Here is a 20487-nt window from a genome sequence, read left to right as displayed (position 1 = left end):
ACTAAAAACACGCAAAAAAACTAGCCGGGCGAGGTGGCGGGCGCCTGTAGTCCCAGCTACTCCGGAGGCTGAGGCAGGAGAATGGCATAAACTCGGGAGGCGGAGCTTGCAGTGAGCCAAGATCCGGCCACTGCACTCCAGCCTGGGCGACAGAGCGAGACTCTGTCTCAAAAAAAAAACCCAAAAACATTATTACTTTTTTAAAAATGCCAGCAGTTCATGTATTTAGACAACTTTATCAATATTGCTCAGAGGAAAAGCCTGTCTTGGTCTAGCAGAATTCCACAGGACATTCTTTTCTTTGGTAAAGTGGGAAATTCTAGGATCTGGTAGCGCATTAATCTAATTACTAAAATGATACCACTCATACCAGCTTGGATTAGTAACTTTTCAAGTAATTTGGAAACAAACAAACAAAAAGCCCATTTAACACTAAAAGTGAAAATAATTCCAACTTTGTTTCACTTGAAGCGAGTTTCACTTGAAGCAACACAATCCTGTTGTGTTGCCGGTGTCCACCTTGTAGCTTTTTGCTAATCAACAAAGCCATCCTTTCTGTCTCACAAACTGTTCCCTGGCCATTTCACAATCTTTGTTGCAAGCATTAGGGCTTTGTGGGTGATGATAAAAAGGGGATGTTTTGTTTCATTTTATCATTAGGACCTTTAAAAGAGTAACAAGTTATTCTGCTGGAATTCCCAAAAATGTAGCTGGGAAGAACAATGTAGCTGATCAAAAGCTGAAAATTACTTTCAAGGACTCAGGAAGGGAACATGTGGTAAGTGCTGCCCAATATCTGTTAAAACAGCCACTGTGCTGAAATCCCTTTGTGGGGAAAGGTAGAGATTTTTACAAATGCAAGACAAAATGTTACTTCTCTGGGTATGACCACAGTAACAAGGACACAGAAAAATAGGTCAGAACCAGAGGAAAGATGGGGTTATCTGTCCTGAGAATCAAAGCCTCCTGTGGATCCTCACTCTGAGAGTGCCTGGGAATAAGAAGCTGAGTTTCATCGACAGCAGCAGGAAGCACAGAATGAGAAAAGCAGGAAGAAAGTTCTAGTAGCCACAGAAGTTAGTTGCTTTGACCATAAGCATGATACCAGAATTTCAGAAGTGACAGAAAAAGCAGGCAGACAGATGGCAGAGATGTTTGCTGGAACCCTCAAGCCCTAAGGAAGAGTCTTGATTATGTTATTACCGCTTCTGAACACTTCAGCAACCACAGCTCAGTCTGTGAGGAAAAGCCCTGCTGGCCCTTGAGACTGGTGTGAGGGACTGTCCTGCTCTGGGAAATCCGGGAGGGCTAAATCGGAAAAGCCCAGGCGGAGTGTCCAATCTTTTGGCCTCTCTGGGCCATACTGGAAGAAGAAGAATTGTCTTGGGCCACACATAAAATACACTAACACTAATGATAGCTGATGAGCTAAAAAATAAATGGCAAAAACATCTCGTAATGTTTTAAGAAAGTGTAGGAATTTGTGTTGGGCCTCTTTCAAAGCCGTCCTGGCCGCATGTGGCCCAGCTTGTGCACAAGCTTGGCCTAGGGTTTCTTGGTGAGATAAAAGCTGTGATGGGACTTTGAAACTCAAAGGATCATTTTTCATAGTTGTTTTGGAGGGTAACCAATTAGCATTTTCTGCGTGGTTGTTTGGACATCACAAGAAAAGGACTTCTGAGAAAGCCCCGGCTCCTGGGACAACAGCACAGGTCACTCCTTCAACCTCCAGCCTCTGCAATGCACAAGGAGAGAACAATCGTGCTTCCTGTGGCCAACATGACACCTTTATCACAGCCCATGAGTCACAGAGGGACTCGGGCCCTGTCTGGCTCCTTCTTAGAATGTGCATTTTCATGGCTCATGGGGCAGGTGCTGGTGAAACTGGCCCCTTCTCCAGGGAGCACTGATGCATTTCTAATACCAGGATGAAAACCAGTGCCAGGCCATGGAGACAAGCAACTTCTGAAATGCTGGTGTCTTGCAGATGTAGCAGCCTGAATCTATTTTTTTTTTTTTTTTTTTTTTTAAGAGACGGGGCCCAGCTCTGTCACCCAGGCTGGAGTGCAGTGGTGCAGACTTGGCCTACTGCAGCCTCAACCTCTTAGGCTCAGGCAATAATTCTCCACCTCAGCCTCCCAAGTAGCTGGGACTACAGGTGCATGTCACCATGCCTGCCTAATTTTTTAATTTTTTGTAGAGACAGGGTCTCACTATGTTGCCTAGGCTGGTCTTGAACTCCGGTCTCAAGCAATCCTCTCACCTTGGCCTCCCAAATCATTAGTATTACAGTTGTGAGCCACGACACCCAGCCAGGATCTGAATCTATAATTCACTGTCCTAGTTGTGACCCCAGGAAGCCTCAGATTGTCACGTCAGAGTCTGTGTGGCCATCTGGTTTAATGGGGCTGATGAAGATGCTTCTTAGCAGTTCTTAAATTCCCATGATGAGATGTTAGAAATCGAGGCCCCCAAAGAGTTGTCCCAACAAGAATAGGACAACCCAGTGTCTCACCAAAAAGTTTCCTCCAGACTCATTTAAATACAGAAGCTGAGCTGGGTGTGGTGGCTCACATCTATAATCCCAGCACTTTGGGAGGCTAAAGGGGGTGGATGACCTGTCTCAGGAGTTCGACACTAGCCTGGCCAATGTGGTGAACCCCTGTCTCTATTAAAAATACAAAAATTGGCTGGGTGCAGTGGCTCATGCCTGCAATCCCAGCACTTTGGGAAGCCAAGGTGGGTGGATCACCTGAGGTCAGGAGTTCAAGACCAGCCTAGCCAACGTGATGAAACCCTGTCTTTACTAAAAATACAAAAATCAGCCTGGCATGGTGGCGGGTTCCTATAGTCCCAGTTACTTGGGAGGCTGAGGCAGGAGAATCTCTTGAACCCGGGAGGCGAGGTTGCAGTGAGCCAAGATTGTACCACTGTACTCCAGCCTGGGTGACAGAGCAAGACTCTATCTCAAAAAAACAAAAAACAAAAACAAACAAACAAAAAAACAAAATTAGCCTGGCATGGTGGCAGGGCACCTGTAGTCCCAGCTACTCGGGAGGCTGAGGCAGAAGAATTGCTTGAACCCAGGAGGCAGAGGTTGTAGTTAGCTGAGACTGCACCACTGCACTTCAGCCCAGGCAACAGAGAGAGATTCCATCTCAAAAAAAAAAAAAAGAAAAGAAAAGAAAGAAAACAACAGAAGTTGGCCGGGCACAGTGGCTCAAGCCTGTAACCCTAGCAATTTAGGAGGTGGAGGTGGAAGACTGTTTGAGCCCAAGGGTTCAAGACCAGCCCGCGCAAAGTAGTGAGACCGTATCTTTACAAAAAATTTAAAAATTGGCTGGGCAAGGTGGTGCATGCTTGTAGTCGCAGCTATTCAGGAGGCTGAGGTGGGAGGATCCTTTAAGCCTGGAAGATGAAGGCTGCCGTGAGCTGTGATTGTGCCCCATCCTCCAGCCTGTGTGACAGAGTGAGACCCTGTCTCAAAAACAAAAGAACAAAGCCCCAGCCTGATGGCAGTGCTTAAAGGACAGGGTCAGTGCAGACAGGCATGTCTACATCACCATGAACAGCTCATGGGGGTGGTGGGAGGAAGTACATGCTGAAGTCATCTTTTTCTGAAGTAATCACTTGTTGTTCCAGAAAAGGTTAAAATGAGTCATCTCTCTCCCAGTGTGTCCTCCCCCAACCTCCTCCACAGCTTTTCTGATTCCGGAGCAGAAACAATAGCAGAGTTATCACAATCACAAATAATTGATGGTCACAAAATCATGATCATCAACATAAGATCATTTATATTTTAAAATGTGATTCACCAAAATGAGTAAAACATGCATACACAGGGTCAACAGAGGTTGCCATAGAGACGGTCAGCCATATTGCGCCGAGTTTTATTGCTTGTCGTTGCTTGGAAGCGCATTCGCTGCAATTCTCAGTCTTCCCAGAATACTAAAACACACACACGCACACACACAGTCTAGACACAGTCAAGTGAGTGTCACGTTCCTATAAAATTTAGGTTATGTTGTTATTTCATTTGTGCTCTTGGAACCATGAAAACTCAGAGCTACAGGTGCTCTCTGTTCAGAGGATCATTCAATGTATTACTTTTACAGCTGTAGAGAATGAGATCAAGGCCAGAAATGGAGGTTAGGAGGAGGGCTTGACCGAACCCAAGTATTCTCCTTTTCCTGAGAGCAAGATGGTATGGAAGAGACACTGGAGAAATGCGACCTTCAGACCAAGGAAAGACTCGGTGACATTTGAGAATGATGTCTGTGACATATAAAGCACCTCTTTTAGGACATTACGGAGCTCTGGGATGTGAATTGTTCCTTTATCTCTATTCACTCATCTAAATGTTTAAGAGTGCAAATATCACTTTTTGAAGCTATACTTTCAGTGAAAGTGTTAAGTGAATGCTGTAGTTTTAAAAATTGTGCTTCCAAAATAGACACATAACTCCTGATTCCTTGGGAATACTCATAAAACTCTAACGTAGAAAAACAACCAAACATATTTTCCATAAATCCTATTCAGGAGACTGTTGGAGGAAAAGCGGGGAAAGGGAGCAGATAGAATGCTAGAAGAGTGAGAGAAATGAGAAACATCACAGCAGTCCAATAAGAAATTAAAGATGGCAGCTGGGAGCAGTGGCTCATGCCTGTAATCCCAACACTTTGGGAGGCCGAGGCAGGCGGATCATTTGAGGTTAGGAGTTCCAGACCAGCCTGGCCAACATGGTGAAATTCCGTCTCTACTAAAAAATACAAAAATTAGCTGGGCATGGTGGCAGGCGCCTGTAATCCCAGCTACTTGGGAGGCTGAGGCAGGAGAATCGCTTGAACCCAGGAGGCAGAGGCTGCAGTGAACCAAGATTGCACCACTGCACTTGGGCCTGGGTGACAAGAGCTTAACTCTGTCTCAAAAAGAAGAGAAGAAGAAGAAGAAGAAGAAGAAGAAGAAGAAGAAGGAGGAGGAGGAGGAGGAGGAGGAGGAGAGGAGGGGAGGGGAAGGGGAAGGGGAAGGGGAAGGGGAAGGGGAAGGGGAAGGGAAGAGAAGAAGAAGAAGAAATTAAAGATGTCTCTTCTTCCCTCAAAAAGTTCTCTGGAGCAGCCCGGCGCAGTGGCTCAAGCCTGTAATCCCAGCACTTGGGAGGCCGAGACGGGTGGATCACGAGGTCAGGAGATCGAGACCATCCTGGCTAACACGGTGAAACCCCGTCTCTACTAAAAAATACAAAAAACTAGCCGGGCGAGGTGGCGGGCGCCTGTAATCCCAGCTACTCGCGAGGCTGAGGCAGGAGAATGGCATGAACCCGGGACGCGGAGCTTGCAGTGAGCTGAGATCCGGCCACTGCACTCCAGCCTGAGCGACAGAGCGAGACTCCGTCTCAAAAAAAAAAAAAAAGTTCTCTGGAGCAAGGTGCAGTGGCTTACACCTGTAATCCCAGCACTTTGGGAGGCTGAGGCAGGCAGATCACCCTAGGTCAGGAGTTCAAGACCAGCCTGGCCAACACGTTGAAACCCTGTCTCTACTAAAAATACAAAAAAAAATTTGCTGGGTGTGGTAGTGGGGGCCTGTAATTCCAGCTATTAGGGAGGCTGAGGCTGGAGAATCACTTGAACCTGGGAGGCGGAGGTTGCAGTGAGCTGAGATTATGCCACTGCACTCCAGCTTGGGCAACACACCAAACTCCGTCAAAAACAAAACAAAACAAAAGAAAACAAAAATATCTCTGGAGCAAGGTACAGTGGCTCACACCGGTAATCACAGCACTTTGGGAGGCTGAGGCAGGAGGATTGCTTGAGCCCAGGAGTTCGAGACCAGCTTGGGCAATAGAAGGAGACCCTGTCTCTACAAAAATAAAAAACTGACCAGATGTGTTTTGTACAGGCACACACCTGTAGTCCTAGGTACTCGGGAGGCTGAGGTGGGACGATTGCTTGAGCCTGGCAGTTGTTGTCAAGCCTGCAACTGTGATTGTGCCTGGATAACAGAGTGAGAGACTCTGTCTCAAACAAACAAACAAACAAACAAACTCCCTGGAGAACATAGCAGCTGTGGACTCAGTGCACTCTCTCCTTGCATGCTTAGATCCCTTTGCTGCCATTAGGGCTTTAGATGTCGTCAACAAGTAACACATGCACTGAATACATTTCCTTGTTATCTATTTAATTCAGTAAATCCCATCAAAGTAGCCTCCTTGCTGGGGTCTGATGCTACTGAGAGCAGTTCTCTGTTGTATCATCTCCAAGTTTCTGTTGCAGCTTTTTCTTTTCTTTTTTTTTTTTTTTTGAGATGAGTCTTGCTCTGTCGCCCAGGCTGGAGTGCAGTGGTGCAATCTTGGCTCACTGCAAGCTCCGCCTCCCAGGTTCACGCCATTCTCCTGCCTCAGCCTCCCGAGTAACTGGGAGTACAGATGCCTGCCACCATACCCAGCTAATTTTTTGTATTTTTAGTAGAGATGGGGTTTTGCCATGTTGGCCAGGCTGGTCTCAAACTCCTGACCTCAAGTGATCCGCCCACCTCGGCCTCCCAAGTGCTGGGATTACAGGCATGAGCCACTGTGCTCGGCCTCTGTTGCAGCTTTCAGCTGTTTTAACATCAGAAGAGATGTAAGCTTTGGAATATGATTATTACAAACCCCATTCTCCAAATACAAAAAAAATCTTTTTAGCTATTTTCTTGTCAGCGTTCACTTGAACGCTGGCTATTTCACAACAGCACAATCTGAGGCTCTTGGTGTTTCTTTTTTTTTTTTTTTGTTGAGACGGAGTCTTGCTCTGTCGCCCAGGCTGGAGTGCAGTGGCCGGATCTCAGCTCACTGCAAGCTCCGCCCCCGGGTTTACGCCATTCTCCTGCCTCAGCCTCCCGAGTAGCTGGGACTACAGGCACCCGCCACCTCGCCCGGCTAGTTTTTTTTTTTTTTTTTTTATTTTTAGTAGAGACGGGGTTTCACTGTGTTCGCCAGGATGGTCTCGATCTCCTGACCTCGTGATCCGCCCGTCTCGGCCTCCCAAAGTGCTGGGATTACAGGCTTGAGCCACCGCGCCCGGCGGGCTCTTGGTTTCTATGTCCTGTAAAAATGGGGAGGCAGTCCTGTGGCCTTGGTGGTTATGGGAGGTAGGAATGGAAACATAGATGAAATACATTGTAGCAGTCAAAGCAGGTGATGTTCTCTCTTTGCTCTAGCAACATAATAACAACCTCCAGTTTTTCCATTCTGGATTAAGACAAAGAGCTACTGCAAATAGCTGAAATTTGAAAACAAAAATCCTAGAGAAAGTCAGTTAGCTTTCCTAAACTGGTTGCTTTCAAACCTCATGCCAGAACCACCAACAAAATAGCAACCCCAGCAAATTCATAACATCTGCTGCCTTGCCCATCCTGTGATGGAATGCCCTTCATAAGCTAAGATGTCATTAATCCCTCCATGGCAGGGTAGAAAGAGGTAAAGCTAAAGAATAAGAGATCTAGAGCAGGGGTTCCCATCCCTGGTCCGTGGGTGGGTACCAGTCCATGACCTGTTAGGAACCAGCCAGACAGCAGGAGGTGAGTGTTGGGTGAGCTAGCGTTACCGCCTGAGCTTTGCCTCCTGTCAGATCAGTGGCAGCAGTAGATTCTCATAGGAATTCGGACCCTATTGTGAACTCTGCAGGTTCTCCTTATGAGAATCTAATACCTGATGATCTGTCACTGTCTCCCATTAGCCCCAGATGGGACTGTCTAGTTGCAGGAAAACAGGCTCACGGCTCCCACTGATTCTACATTACAGTGAGGTTGTATAATTATTCATTATATATTACAATGTAATAATAATAATGGAATAAAGTGCACAATCATGCGATGACTTGAATCATCCTGAAAGCATCCCCCTCCAACCCCAGTCTGTGGAAAAATCGTCTTCCGTGAAACCGGTCCCTGGTGCCAAAAAGGTTAGGGACTGCTGATCTACAATAACTAACTGGTTTCTAAAGAGTTGACCCTACTCACATGGCTCACCCCTTTGAATAATAGGAATACATTCTTTTCTAAAAAAAAAAAAATTTTTATTGGCCGGGCACGGTGGCTCACGCCTGTAATTCTAGCACTTTGGGAGGCCGAGGCGGGCAGATCACGGGGTTAGGAGATCAAGACCATCCTGGCTAACACAGTGAAACCCCGTCTCTACTAAAATACAAAAAATTAGCCGGGCATGGTGGTGGCCACCTGTAGTCCCAGCTACTCAGGAAGCTGAGGCAGGAGAATGGTGTGAACCTGGGAGGTGGAGCTTGAGGTGAGCCAAGATCGTGCCACTGCACTCCAGCCTGGGCGACGGAGCGAGACTCTGTTTAAAAAAAAAAAAAATTATTTATTTTTATTTTTTGAGACAGGGTCTCACTCTATCACCCAGGACGGCGTGCAGTGGCACCATCTCGGCTTATGGCAGTCTAGAATCTCCTGGGCTCAAGCAATCCTCCTGACTCAGCCTCCCAAGTAGCTGGGACTACAGATGCACCTCAGCACAGCTGGTAATTTTTTTTTTTTTTGTAAAGATGAGGTCTCACTATGTTGCCGAGGCTGGTCTCCAACTCCTGGGCTCAAGGGATCCACCTGCCCATCCCAAAGTGCTGGGATTACAGGCATGAGCCATCATGCCTGGCTCACATTTCCTTTTACGTTTTTAAGCAATATAATCATATTCATTAGGAGAACTGAAAAGTAGTTTCTTTTTCTGTAAACAATAAAATTGCTTTTAGGTACATTAGAAGTGACACAGTAGAAAGGGCGTGGCGCTGGAGAGAAGACCTAGCTAAAGATACCCCTTACATGCTACATGACCTTGGGCGAGATGCCCAACCTCCCAAGTGACTGCTCCATCATCTGTAACATGAGAATGATCATACCACATCCCAGAGCATTATCACAGGGGATAAACAGAATCTACCTGAAAGCCCTTTGTAATTTCCTTTTCTTTTCTTTTTTTTCTTTTAGATGGGTTTCACTCTTGTTGCCCAGGCTGGAATGCAGTGGTGCAATCTCAGCTCACTGCAGCCTCCACCTCTCAGGTTCAAGCAATCTCCTGCCTCAGCCTCCCGAATAGCTGGGATTACAGGCGTCCGCCACCACACCCAGCTAATTTTTGTATTTTTAGTAGACGCAGGGTTTTGCCATGTTAGCCAGGCTGGTCTCAAACTGCCCACCTCAGCCTCCCAAAGTGCTGGGATTACAGGCATGAGTCACCGTGTCTGGCCGCCCTTTGTAATTTCTGAAGTCCCGTATACATTATTGCTTTTATGTCATTAGAGCAGTGCACAGTTGTTGTTGTTGTTGTTGTTGTTGTTGTTTTGAGATGGGGTCTCGCTCTGTTGCCCAGGCTGGAGTGTAGTGTCGTGATCTCAGCTCACTGCAACCTCTGCCTTCTGGGTTCAAGCAATCCTCTTACCTCAGCCTCCTGAGTAGCTGGGATTACAGGCATGCTCCACCATGCCCAGCTAATTTTTGTATTTTTAGTAGAGATGGGGTTTCACCATGTTGGCCAGGCTGGTCTAGAGCTCCTGACCTCATGATCTGCTCCCTCGGCCTCCCAAAGTATTGGGATTACAGGTGTGAGCCACTGCACCCAGTCAGCAGTGCACAGTTTTTAATAATTATTAAAGTATTTTGGTAGCTTATGCTTGTAATCCCAACGTTTTGGGAGACCAAGGTGGGAGGAGCTTGAGTCTAGGAGTTCTTGACCAGCCTGGGCAACATGGCAGACCCTGTCTCTACAAAAAATATAAAAATTAGCCTGGCATGGTGCCACACGCCCGTAGATCCAGCTGCTTGGGAAGCTGAGATGTGAGGATCACCTGATCCTGGAAGGCAGAGGTTGCAGTGAGCTGTGATCGTGCCACTGAACTCCAATCTGCACAACAAAACGAGACCCTGTTTCAAAAAAAAAAAAGAAAGAAAGAAAAGAAAAGGAAAGGAAAGAAGGAAGGAAGGAGAGACAGAGAGAGAGAAAAAAAAAGAAAAAGAAAAAAGAAAGAAAGAAAGAAAGAAAGAAAGAAAGAAAGAAAAGAAAAAAGATGAGAGCTTAAATCTGGAGACAGGGGCAGGAACTGGGGAAGAGGCAGTAGTGTTACCAAGAGGACACAAAATCTGCTGCCTTCAGAACAATTTCCTTTTGGAAAGAGAAGAATCCTCTCCACCTCTGCCCCATTACCAGCTAGGCCAGAGAAGCCTACTGCCTGGGAAAAAGAGAAGCAAAAAATACCCTCAGCCAAGGTAGTGCTATAGCAAACCAACACCAAAATGTTGTTGGGTTCTAGGATGAAAAGAAACAAGATTCTAGAGCTGCTCAGAAGTTAGGACATAGATTTTCTATGGCAATGGGAAAAACCTGGGTGGTCCCTTGGAACCGTGGTTTCAGACACTGTTCATTTTTAACAATACCAAAAAGCTATATCCACACTTAAGTTTTCTTCTATGGTGTTGTTACATATTGTTTTTACCATTTTATAGAGTGGCTAACACAGGTAGTGATCAGATCAGTGGGGTGGGTGGCAAATGCGTGTGAACCATGACCAGCTATGCATTGCATTCTATGGAAACTTTAACTGAAGATTCAGAAATGGTGAGGGGTTACACGCCATTTCTGTAAAGGTCATCCATGTGCTACTCATTTTCCCTAATTTTCTATTCCCCCTTCTCCTTGTTTTCATCTGCCTTCTTCTCTTTTTAATTTCTGTATTTCTCTCTCTGTCCTATCTCCTTATTACACTGAAAGAATGTGCAACTTTTTTAAAAAAAATGATGGAGTCTTGCTCTATCGCCCAGGTTGGAGTGCAGTGGCACAATCTCGTCCCACTGCATCCCCCGCCTCCTGGGTTCAAATGATCCTCCTGCCTCAGCCTCCCGAGTAGCTGGGACTACAGGCGCACACCACCATGCCCAGCTAATTTTTGTATTTTTAGTAGAGACAGGGTTTCACCATATTAACCAGGCTGGTCTCAAACTCCTGACCTCGTGATCCGCCTGCCTTAGCCTCCCAAAGTGCTAGAATCACAGGTGTGAGCCACCGCACCCAGCTTCTTTTTTCTTTCTTTCTTTTTTTTTTTTTTTGAGATGGAGTCTTACTTTGTTGCCCAGCTGGGTAAAGTTCAGTGGCGCAATCTCAGCTCACAGCAACTTCTGCCGCCCAGGTTCAAGCAATTCTCCTGCCTCAGCCTCCCAAATAGCTGGAGCACACTACCACGCCCAGCTAATTTTTGTATTTTTAGTAGAGATGGGGTTTCACCATGCTGGCCAGGCTGGTCTCAAACTCCTGACCTCAAGCAATCCACCCATCTTGGCCTCCCAAATTGCTGGGATTACAGGTGTGAGCCTGCGCCTGGCCAGAATGTGCAACTTTAAAAGGTGCAGTAAGAAAAACTTTAAAAGCATATAGATACCCATGTTGATATTAATTTTTGTCCGATTGTTAAGAAAACTTTTTTTAATGATGAGACCTATGCTGGCACCACAAAAAATACTGTAAGCATTTCACAAAATGGATTACCTTTCTTGGATATAAAGAATTATAAAAATCCAACAGTGTTAAAAGTAATACATGTATGTATGGAGTTTTTTACTGTCTTTTAGTATCTATGATTAGAAACATATCGAGGCAAAAAGTTTGAATAATTACTGAGCTAAGTAAGCCTCTATCTCCAGAAATGAAAAAGAAGAAGAGCAAAGTACATTTGTAAAAGTCGTGGGAAAGCACTTCTGCTTCTGGCCAAGATGGAGTAACAGGGACAAGACTTACTACCTGCTTGAAACAATAGATTTACACAAAGTACGTGCAGTGACGGTTTTCAAAACAATAACATCAGAAAATGGAGGACAGCGGAAACAAATGATGTAAGCCTGTTAGCAGTGGCAAATCCATCCAGCTCTGCAGCAACCTCAATTCTTGCCTCCTCAGAAGAAAGAATTTGGCTGGGTGCAGTGGCTCACGCCTGTAATCCCAGCACTTTGGGAGGCTGAGGTGGGATGATCTCTTCAGCTCAGGAGTTTGAGACTGGCCGGGGCAATATAGTAAGACCTTGTTTCTACAAAAAAAAAAAAAAAAAAAAAAAAAAGCCAGGTGTGGTGGTGCACACCTGTGGTCCCAAATACTGGGAGGCTGTGGCAGGAAGATCACTTGAGCCCGGAGATCAAAGCTGCAGTAAGCGTGATCATGCCACTGCACCCCAGCCTCGGCAACAGAGTGAGACTCTGTCTCAAAATACAAAAAATACCAGCCGGGTGCAGTGGCTCACGCCTGTGATCCTAGCACTTTGGGAGGCTGAGTCGGGTGGATCACTTGAGGTCAAGAGTTCGCAATCAGCTTGACCAACCTGGTGAAACCCCGTCTCTACTAAAAATACAAAAATTAGCCAGGCATAGTGGCAGGTGCCTGTAATCCCAGTTACTCGGGAGGCTGAGGCATAAGAATTGCTTCAACCTGGGAGGCAGAGGTTGCAGTGAGCCAAGATCACACCACTGCACTCCAGCCTGGGTGACAGAGTGAGATGCTGTGTCAAAAAATAAATAAATAGGCCGGGCGCGGTGGCTCAAGCCTGTAATCCCAGCACTTTGGGAGGCCGAGACGGGCGGATCACGAGGTCAGGAGATCGAGACCATCCTGGCTAACACGGTGAAACCCCATCTCTACTTAAAAATACAAAAAACTAGCCAGGCGACGAGGCGGGCGCCTGTAGTCCCAGCTACTCGGGAGGCTGAGGCAGGAGAATGGCGTAAACCCGGGAGGCGGAGCTTGCAGTGAGCTGAGATCCGGCCACTGCACTCCAGCCTGGGTGGCAGAGCGAGACTCCGTCTCAAAAAAATAAAAATAAAAAAAATAAAAAAAATAAATAAATAAATAAATAAAAAAAGACATTCTTCACAGAAATAAAAAAAAAAATCCTAAAATTTGTATGGAATCACAAAAGACCCAGAATATCCAGTCTGTCCCTGGATTTAAGGAAAAAGGAAAAAAGGGGCAGGGGGGAAGAGAGTGAGAGAGGCTCCTAAAAGCCAAGAAATCTTGCACAAAAATAGTAAGGTTGGCCGGGCGTGGTGGCTCACATCTATAATCCAGCACTTTGAAAGGCTGAGGCGGGTGGATCACTTGAGGTCAGGAGTTCGAGATCAGCCTGGCCAACAGGGTGAAACCCCATCTCTATTAAAAATACAAAAATTGGCCAGGCGCAGTGGCTCACGTCTGTAATCCCAGCACTTTAGGAGGCCAAGGCGGGCAGATTACGAGGTCAGGAGATTGAGACCATCCTGGCTAACACAGTGAAACCCTGTCTCTACTAAAGAATACAAAAAATTAGTTGGGTGTAGTGGTGAGCACCTATAGTCCCAGCTACTCGGGAGGCTGAGGCAGGAGAATGGCGTGAACCCAGGAAGCGGAGGTTGCGGTGAGCTGAGATTGTGCCACTGCACTCCAGCCTGGGCAACAGAGCAAGATTCTGTCTCAAAAAAGCAAAAACAAAAAACAAAACAAAACAAAACAAAAAAATTAGCCATGCATGGTGGTGCACCCTTGTAGTACCAGCTACTACAGAGGTTGAGGCAGGAGGATCACTTGAACCCAGGAGACAGAGGTTGCAGTGAGCCGCGATTGTGCCACTACACTCCAGCCTGGGCGACAGAGTGAGACTCCGTCTCAAAAAAAAGAAAAGAAAAAAAGAAGGGCAAAAAAACTGAATAGACATTTCTCAAAAGAAGACATATGAATGGCCAACAGGTATATGAGAAAAATGTTCAACATCACTAATCATCAGTGAAATACAAATCAAAATCACAATGAGATATTACTGGTGGAATGACTATTATCAGAAAGGCAAAATATAACAAGTGTTGGTGAGGATATGGCATTTAAGGGAACCCTTGCAGGCTGTTGGTTGGAATGTAAATTAGTATAGACATTATGGAAAAGTGTAGGAGGTTCCTCAAAAATTTAACAGTAGAACCACCATATGATCCAGCAAACCAAACCACTACTGGGTATATATCCAAAGGATATGAAATCATGTTGAAGAGATACCTGCACTCCCATGCTTACTGCAGCACTATTCACAACAGTCAAGAAAGAAAGAAAGAAACAATGAAATGCATCCCAGAACAAAAGCTCCAGGATACTTTTAGGATACAAAAATATCCAGCAACCGATAAGGTAAAATGCACAATGTCTGAGATCCAAGCAAGATTCCCAGGAATGCCTTTGAAGGGAAAAAGTACCCATAATGAGGAGAATAATCAATCAATCAAAACAGGCTCAGAACTGACAAGGATGTTAGAATTAGCAGTGAAGGACATTAACACAACTATTATTATAACTTTATGTGTGATATTGTGATAAAAGAGTAAGTAGGCCGGTGCGGTGGCTCACGTCTGTAATCCCAGCACTTTGAGAGGCTGAGGCAGTCAGGAGATCGAGACCATTCTGGCTAACGTGGTGAAACCCCGTCTCTACTAAAAATACAAAAAATTAGGTGGGCATAGTGGCGGGTGCCTGTAGTCCCAGCTACTCGGGGGACTAAGGCAGGAGAATGGCGTGAACCTGGGAGGCGGAGCTTGTAGTGAGCCTATATCGCGCCACTGCACTCCAGTCTGGGTGACAGAGACTCCATCTCAAAAAAAAGAGTAAGTATACATTTGGTCTTTGTTCCTGGTTCCTGAGACAGAGCTCTTAAAACTCTTATAATTTCCTGAATGATGACGTGACAGGATCATCTTGTTGTTCATAACATGCCTCTTTCAATCATCCCTGAGTTTATGATCATCCCTGAGTTTATGCCAATGAGGTGACTCTTGGAGGGCCCCTAGATGGCTTCAAATGAGGGCTGTTTGCCAGCCCCACCCTGGACCTCTAGGGAGGGGAGAGGGTCTGGAGACTGAGGTAATCATCCATCTCCAGCCAATGGCTTCATCAATCATGCCTACATGATGAAAAGTCCATAAAAACTCCTGAATGAAGGGTTGGAGGGTTTCTGGGTTGGTAAACACATCAACATGCTGGGAGGGTGCCCCTTCCATATCTCCTATACATCTCTTCCATTTAGCAGTCCCTGAGTTGTATCCTTTATAATAAACCAGTCATAGTAAAAAGTGCCTTCCTGAGTTCTGTGAGCCATTCTAACAATTATTCAACCTGAGGAAGGGGTTGTGGGAACCCCTGATTTATAGCCGATCAATCAGAAGTATGGGAGGCCTGGGGTTTCAATTGGTGTCTCAAGTGGAGGCAGTTATGTGGGACCAAGCCCTTAACTTGTGGGGTCTGACACCAATGCCAGGTAGTTAGTGTTAGAATTGAATTGAATTGTTGGACACCCAGTTGGCATCTGGAGAGTTGGCGAACTGGTTGTTGGTATGGAAAAAACCACCACATTTAGTATCAGAAGTGTTCTGAGGAAAAACAGTTCAGAGTATGCCATATGTTAAAAAAGTTAAATAGAGACATTGAGGATATAAAAAATACATTGAATGGAATTAATAGCACATTAGACATCGCAGAAGGAAATATTAGTTAACTTGAAAGTATAGCAATAAAAACAATTGAAAACAAAACACAGAGGAAAAAAAACTCCAAATGAAAAGAGTATCAATGAGCCATGGGACTTCAAGCAGCCTAACTTATGAGTAATTTGTATCCACGAAGGAAAATAGAGGAGAACTTCAGAAAAAAAAATGTTTTTTTTAGAAATACCAGACAAAATTTTTCCAATTTGATGAACACCAAAACCTACAGATCCGGGAGGCTCAAAGGACCCCAAACACATGAAGAAAATTACACCAAGGCATACCATAATTGTTGCTCAAAACCAGTGCTGAAGAGAAAATCTTAAATACAGCCAGTGGGAAAAATGGGACATGTTATGTACATAGGAACAAAGAGAAGGAAGACATCAGATTTCTCACTCGAAACAATGCAAACAAGAAGACTGGGAAGTGGCCGGGCGTGGCGGTTCACGCCTGTAATCCCAGCACTTTGGGAGGCCGAGGCAGGTGGATCACCTGAGGTCAGACGTTTGAGACCAGCTTGGCCAACATGGTGAAACCCCGTCCCTACTAAAAATACAAAAATCAGCCGGGTATGGTGGCACACACCTGTAGTCCCAGCTACTCAGGAGGCTGAGACAGGAGAATTGCTTGAACCCGGAGGCAGAGGCTGCAGTGAGCCAAGATCACGCCACAGCTCTCCAGCCTGGGTGAGACAGCAAGACTCCATCTCAAAAAAAAAAAAAAAAAAAAAAAAAATCTTCAAAGTACTAAAAAAATTTTAAAAAACTGTCAAACCAGGCCGGGCGCGGTGGCTCAAGCCTGTAATCCCAGCACTTTGGGAGGCCGAGACGGGCGGATCACAAGGTCAGGAGATCGAGACCATCCTGGCTAATATGGTGAAACCCTGTCTCTACTAAAAATACAAAAAAACTAGCCAGGCGACGAGGCGGGCGCCTGTAGTCCCAGCTACTTGGGAGGCGGAGGCAGGAGAATGGCGTAAACCTGGGAGGCGGAGCTTGCAGTGAGCTGAGATCCCGCCACCGCACTCCAGCCTGGGCGACAGAGCCAGACTCCGTCTCAAAAAAAAAAAAAAAAAAAAAAAAAAACTGTCAACCTACAATTCTATACTCATGAAAATATCTTTCAAAAACTAAGGTGAGTCAGGACACAGTAGCTTTTTGCAGAGACCCCGCTCTCTATAAAAAGTTGTATATATATATTTTTTGAGACGGAGTCTCACTCTGTCACCAGGCCGGAGTGCAGTGGCACAATCTCGGCTCACCACAACCTCCGCCTCCCAGGTTCAAGCGATTCTCCTGCCTCAGCCTCTCAAGTAGCTGAGATTACAGGCATGCGCCACCACACCTGGCTAATTTTGTATTTTTAGTAGCGATGGGGTTTCTCTACGTTGGTCAGGCTGGTCTCAAACTCCTGACCTCAGGTGATCTGCCCACCTCAGTCTCCCAAAGTGCTGTGATTACAGGTGTGAGCCACTGCACACGGCCAAAAAATTGTATTTCATGTGTATAGAATCCCAGTGCTTTGGGGGGTAAGATGGAAAGAGTGCTTGAGCCCAGGAGTTCAAGGCTGTAGGGAGCTATGATTTTGCCACTGCACTCCAGCCTGGACAACAGAGTGAGACTCTGTCTCACACACACACACACACACACACACACACGCAAAGATAATTGATTGTTCCAATAAAAATAACAGTGTGTTTTGGGGTTTATAACATATGTAAAAGTAAAATGCATGATACAACAGCATAAAGGCTGAGCAAGAAGAAATGGAAGTACACTAAACATCTTATATTGTATGCAAAGTGGTATATATCACTTGAAGGTAGGCTATGATAAGTTAAAGGTGAATACTATAAACCCTAAAGCAATCAGTAAAATAAAACCAACAGTGGCTGGGCATAGTGGCTCATGCCTGTAATCCCAGCACTTTGGGAGGCTGAGGCAGGAGGCTCACTTGAGCCCAGAAGTTTGAGACCAGCCCTGGCAACATAGCAAGACCCCATCTCTACAAAAAATCAAAATAAATAAAAAATAGCTGGGCATGGTGGCACACGCCTGTAGTCCTAGCTACTTGGGGGACTGAACTGGGAAGATTGCTTGAGCCCAGGAAGCCAAGGCTTCAGTGAGCCGTGGTTGCACCACTGGACTCCAGCCTAGGCAACAGAGTAAAACCCCATCTCTAAAAATTAAAAAAGAAACTCAAACCAAAAATCCAAGAGTTATGGCTGATAAGCCAAGAAAAGATAAAGCGGGCTAGGCATAGTGGAGTGGCTCAGGCCTATAATTCCAGCCACTTGAGAGGCTAAGGCAGGGAAGATCCCTTGAGCCCAGGAGTTTGAGACCAGGCTGGGCAACATAGTGAGATCCTATATCTAAAAAAAAAGATAAAAATCCATGTTGTGTGTGGGGGAAAAAAAAAACCCATAAGACACAAGAGGAGTGATGTCAGCTAGGCACAGTGGCTCACACCTGTAATCCCAGCACTTTGGGAGGCCAAGGCGGGCGGGTCATGAGATCGAGATTGAGATCATCCTGGCCAACATGGTGAAACCTGTCTCTACTAAAAATACAAAAAATTAGGCCGGGCATGGTGGCTCACACCTGTAATCCCAGCATTTTGGGAGGCTGAGGCAGGTGGATCACAAGGTCAGGAGTTTGAGACTAGCCTGGCCAAGATGGTAAAACCCTGTCTCTACTAAAAATACAAAAATTAGCTGGGTGTGGTGACGCGTGCCTGTAGTCCTAGCTACTCAGGAGGCTGAGGCAGGAGAATCGCTTGAACCCGGGAGGCAGAGGTTGCGGTGAGCCGAGATCATGCCATTGCACTCCAGCCTGGGTGACAGAGCAAGACTCTGTCTCCAAAATAAAAAATACGCTCTGTTCCGGTTAGAGCGGCCGTGAGAAGCCATGAGCAGCAAAGTCTCTCGCGACACCCTGTACGAGGCGGTGCGGGAAGTCCTGCACGGGAACCAGCGCAAGCGCCGCAAGTTCCTGGAGACGGTGGAGTTGCAGATCAGCTTGAAGAACTATGATCCCCAGAAGGACAAGCGCTTCTCGGGCACCGTCAGGCTTAAGTCCACTCCCCGCCCTAAGTTCTCTGTGTGTGTCCTGGGGGACCAGCAGCACTGTGACGAGGCTAAGGCCGTGGATATCCCCCACATGGACATCGAGGCGCTGAAAAAACTCAACAAGAATAAAAAACTGGTCAAGAAACTGGCCAAGAAGTATGATGCGTTTTTGGCCTCAGAGTCTCTGATCAAGCAGATTCCACGAATCCTTGGCCCAGGACTAAATAAGGCAGGAAAGTTCCCTTCCCTGCTCACACACAACAAAAACATGGTGGCCAAGTGGATGAGGTGAAGTCCACAATCAAGTTCCAAATGAAGAAGGTGTTATGTCTGGCTGTAGCTGTTGGTCACGTGAAGATGACAGATGATGAGCTTGTGTATAACATTCACCTGGCTGTCAACTTCTTGGTGTCATTGCTCAAGAAAAACCGGCAGAATGTCCGGGCCTTATATATCAAGAGCACCATGGGCAAGCCCCAGCGCCTATATTAAGGCACATTTGAATAAATTCTATTACCAAAAAAAAAAAAAAAAAGAAAAAAGAAAAAATTAGCTGGGTGTGGTGGCACACACCTGTAGTCCCAGCTACTTGGGAGGCTGAGGCAGAATGGCATGAACCCAGGAGGCGGAGCTTGCAGTTAGCCAAGATTGTGCCACTGCACTCCAGCCTGGACAACAGAGTGAGACTCTGTCTCAAACAAACAAACAAACAAACAAAAAACATCAACAACAAAAAACAAAAACAAAAACAAAAAAAGAGGAGTGATGCCACCAAAATGAAAGACTAAGAAGCTCCAGGCTCTGGCTCCTTAACAGAATCATCAAAAAGCAAGCAGAATTGTTAGAGCTAACTGTGTCGGAGTGCTGGAAAATAGTTGATAATGGTTTGGACTTGTGTCTCTGCTCAACTCTCATACAGAATTGCAATCCCCAATGTTGGAGGAGTGACCTGGTAGGTGATTGGATCATGGGGGCAGATTTCTCCCTTGCTGTTCTCACGATAGTGACTTCTCATGACATATGACATCTGGTTGTTTAAAAGTGTGTGGCACCTCCCCACTTCACTCTCTTCCTCCTGCTCCAGGACAGGTAAGACGTGCCTGCTTCCCCTTCACCTTCCATGGTGATTGTAAGTTCCTAAGACCTTTCAGCCATACTTCCTGTAGAGCCTGCAGAACCATGAGCCAATTAAGCCTCTTTTCTTTATAAATTACCCAGTCTCAGGTATTTTTTATAGCAGTGTGAGAACAGACTAATACAATGGTCAAAAGTTTACAGCAACTGTCCAACCAAGAAAAAGCCATCTTCAAAATAGGAGTATTGTGGCATTTTACTTGCCCTTCCTCACTGTCTGCCTGCACGATGGCAATCTGGTCAGTCTCAAAGCAGTTGCCTCATTCCCAGTTCCCTCCCTTGAACTGGAGGGAGCAGAGATCTTATTTGCAAATTGTTATGTATGTGCTTTCTTTTTTTTTTTTTTTTTTTTTGAGACGGAGTCTTGCTCTGTCGCCCAGGCTGGAGTGCAGTGGCCGGATCTCAGCTCACTGCGAGCTCTGCCTCCCGGGTTTACGCCATTCTCCTGCCTCAGCCTCCCGAGCAGCTGGGACTACAGGCGCCCGCCACCTCGCCCGGCTAGTTTTTTGTATTTTTAGTAGAGACGGGGTTTCACCATGTTAGCCAGGATGGTCTCGATCTCCTGACGTCGTGATCCGCCCGTCTCGGCCTCCCAAAGTGCTGGGATTACAGGCTTGAGCCACCGCGCCCGGCCTATGTATGTGCTTTCTGTCCACCTGTTTTCTGTTCTTTAGTATGATATCCGTTTTTTTGTGTGTGTGTGTGTGAGATGGAGTCTTGCTCTGTTGCCCAGGCTGGAGTGCAGTGTTACTATCTCAGCTCAC

At 46.0% G+C, this 20487-nt stretch overlaps 1 pseudogene across 1 annotated transcript; it reads left to right on the top strand.

The window, feature by feature from the left end:
- The first annotated feature begins 18385 nt into the window (after nucleotides 1-18385).
- Nucleotides 18386-19124, top strand: LOC117078383 (annotated as a pseudogene). Its single transcript, XR_004434986.1, has one exon. The product of XR_004434986.1 is annotated as a 60S ribosomal protein L10a-like (transcript).
- Nucleotides 19125-20487: the final 1363 nt, after the last annotated feature.

Source organism: Trachypithecus francoisi, unplaced genomic scaffold (assembly GCF_009764315.1).
Source record: "Trachypithecus francoisi isolate TF-2019V2 unplaced genomic scaffold, Tfra_2.0 Lachesis_group6, whole genome shotgun sequence".
In the NCBI taxonomy this organism is placed as follows: Eukaryota; Metazoa; Chordata; class Mammalia; order Primates; family Cercopithecidae; genus Trachypithecus; species Trachypithecus francoisi.
Note: the sequence above shows the minus strand (reverse complement) of the source record. Positions and strands in the feature narration are given on the sequence as shown.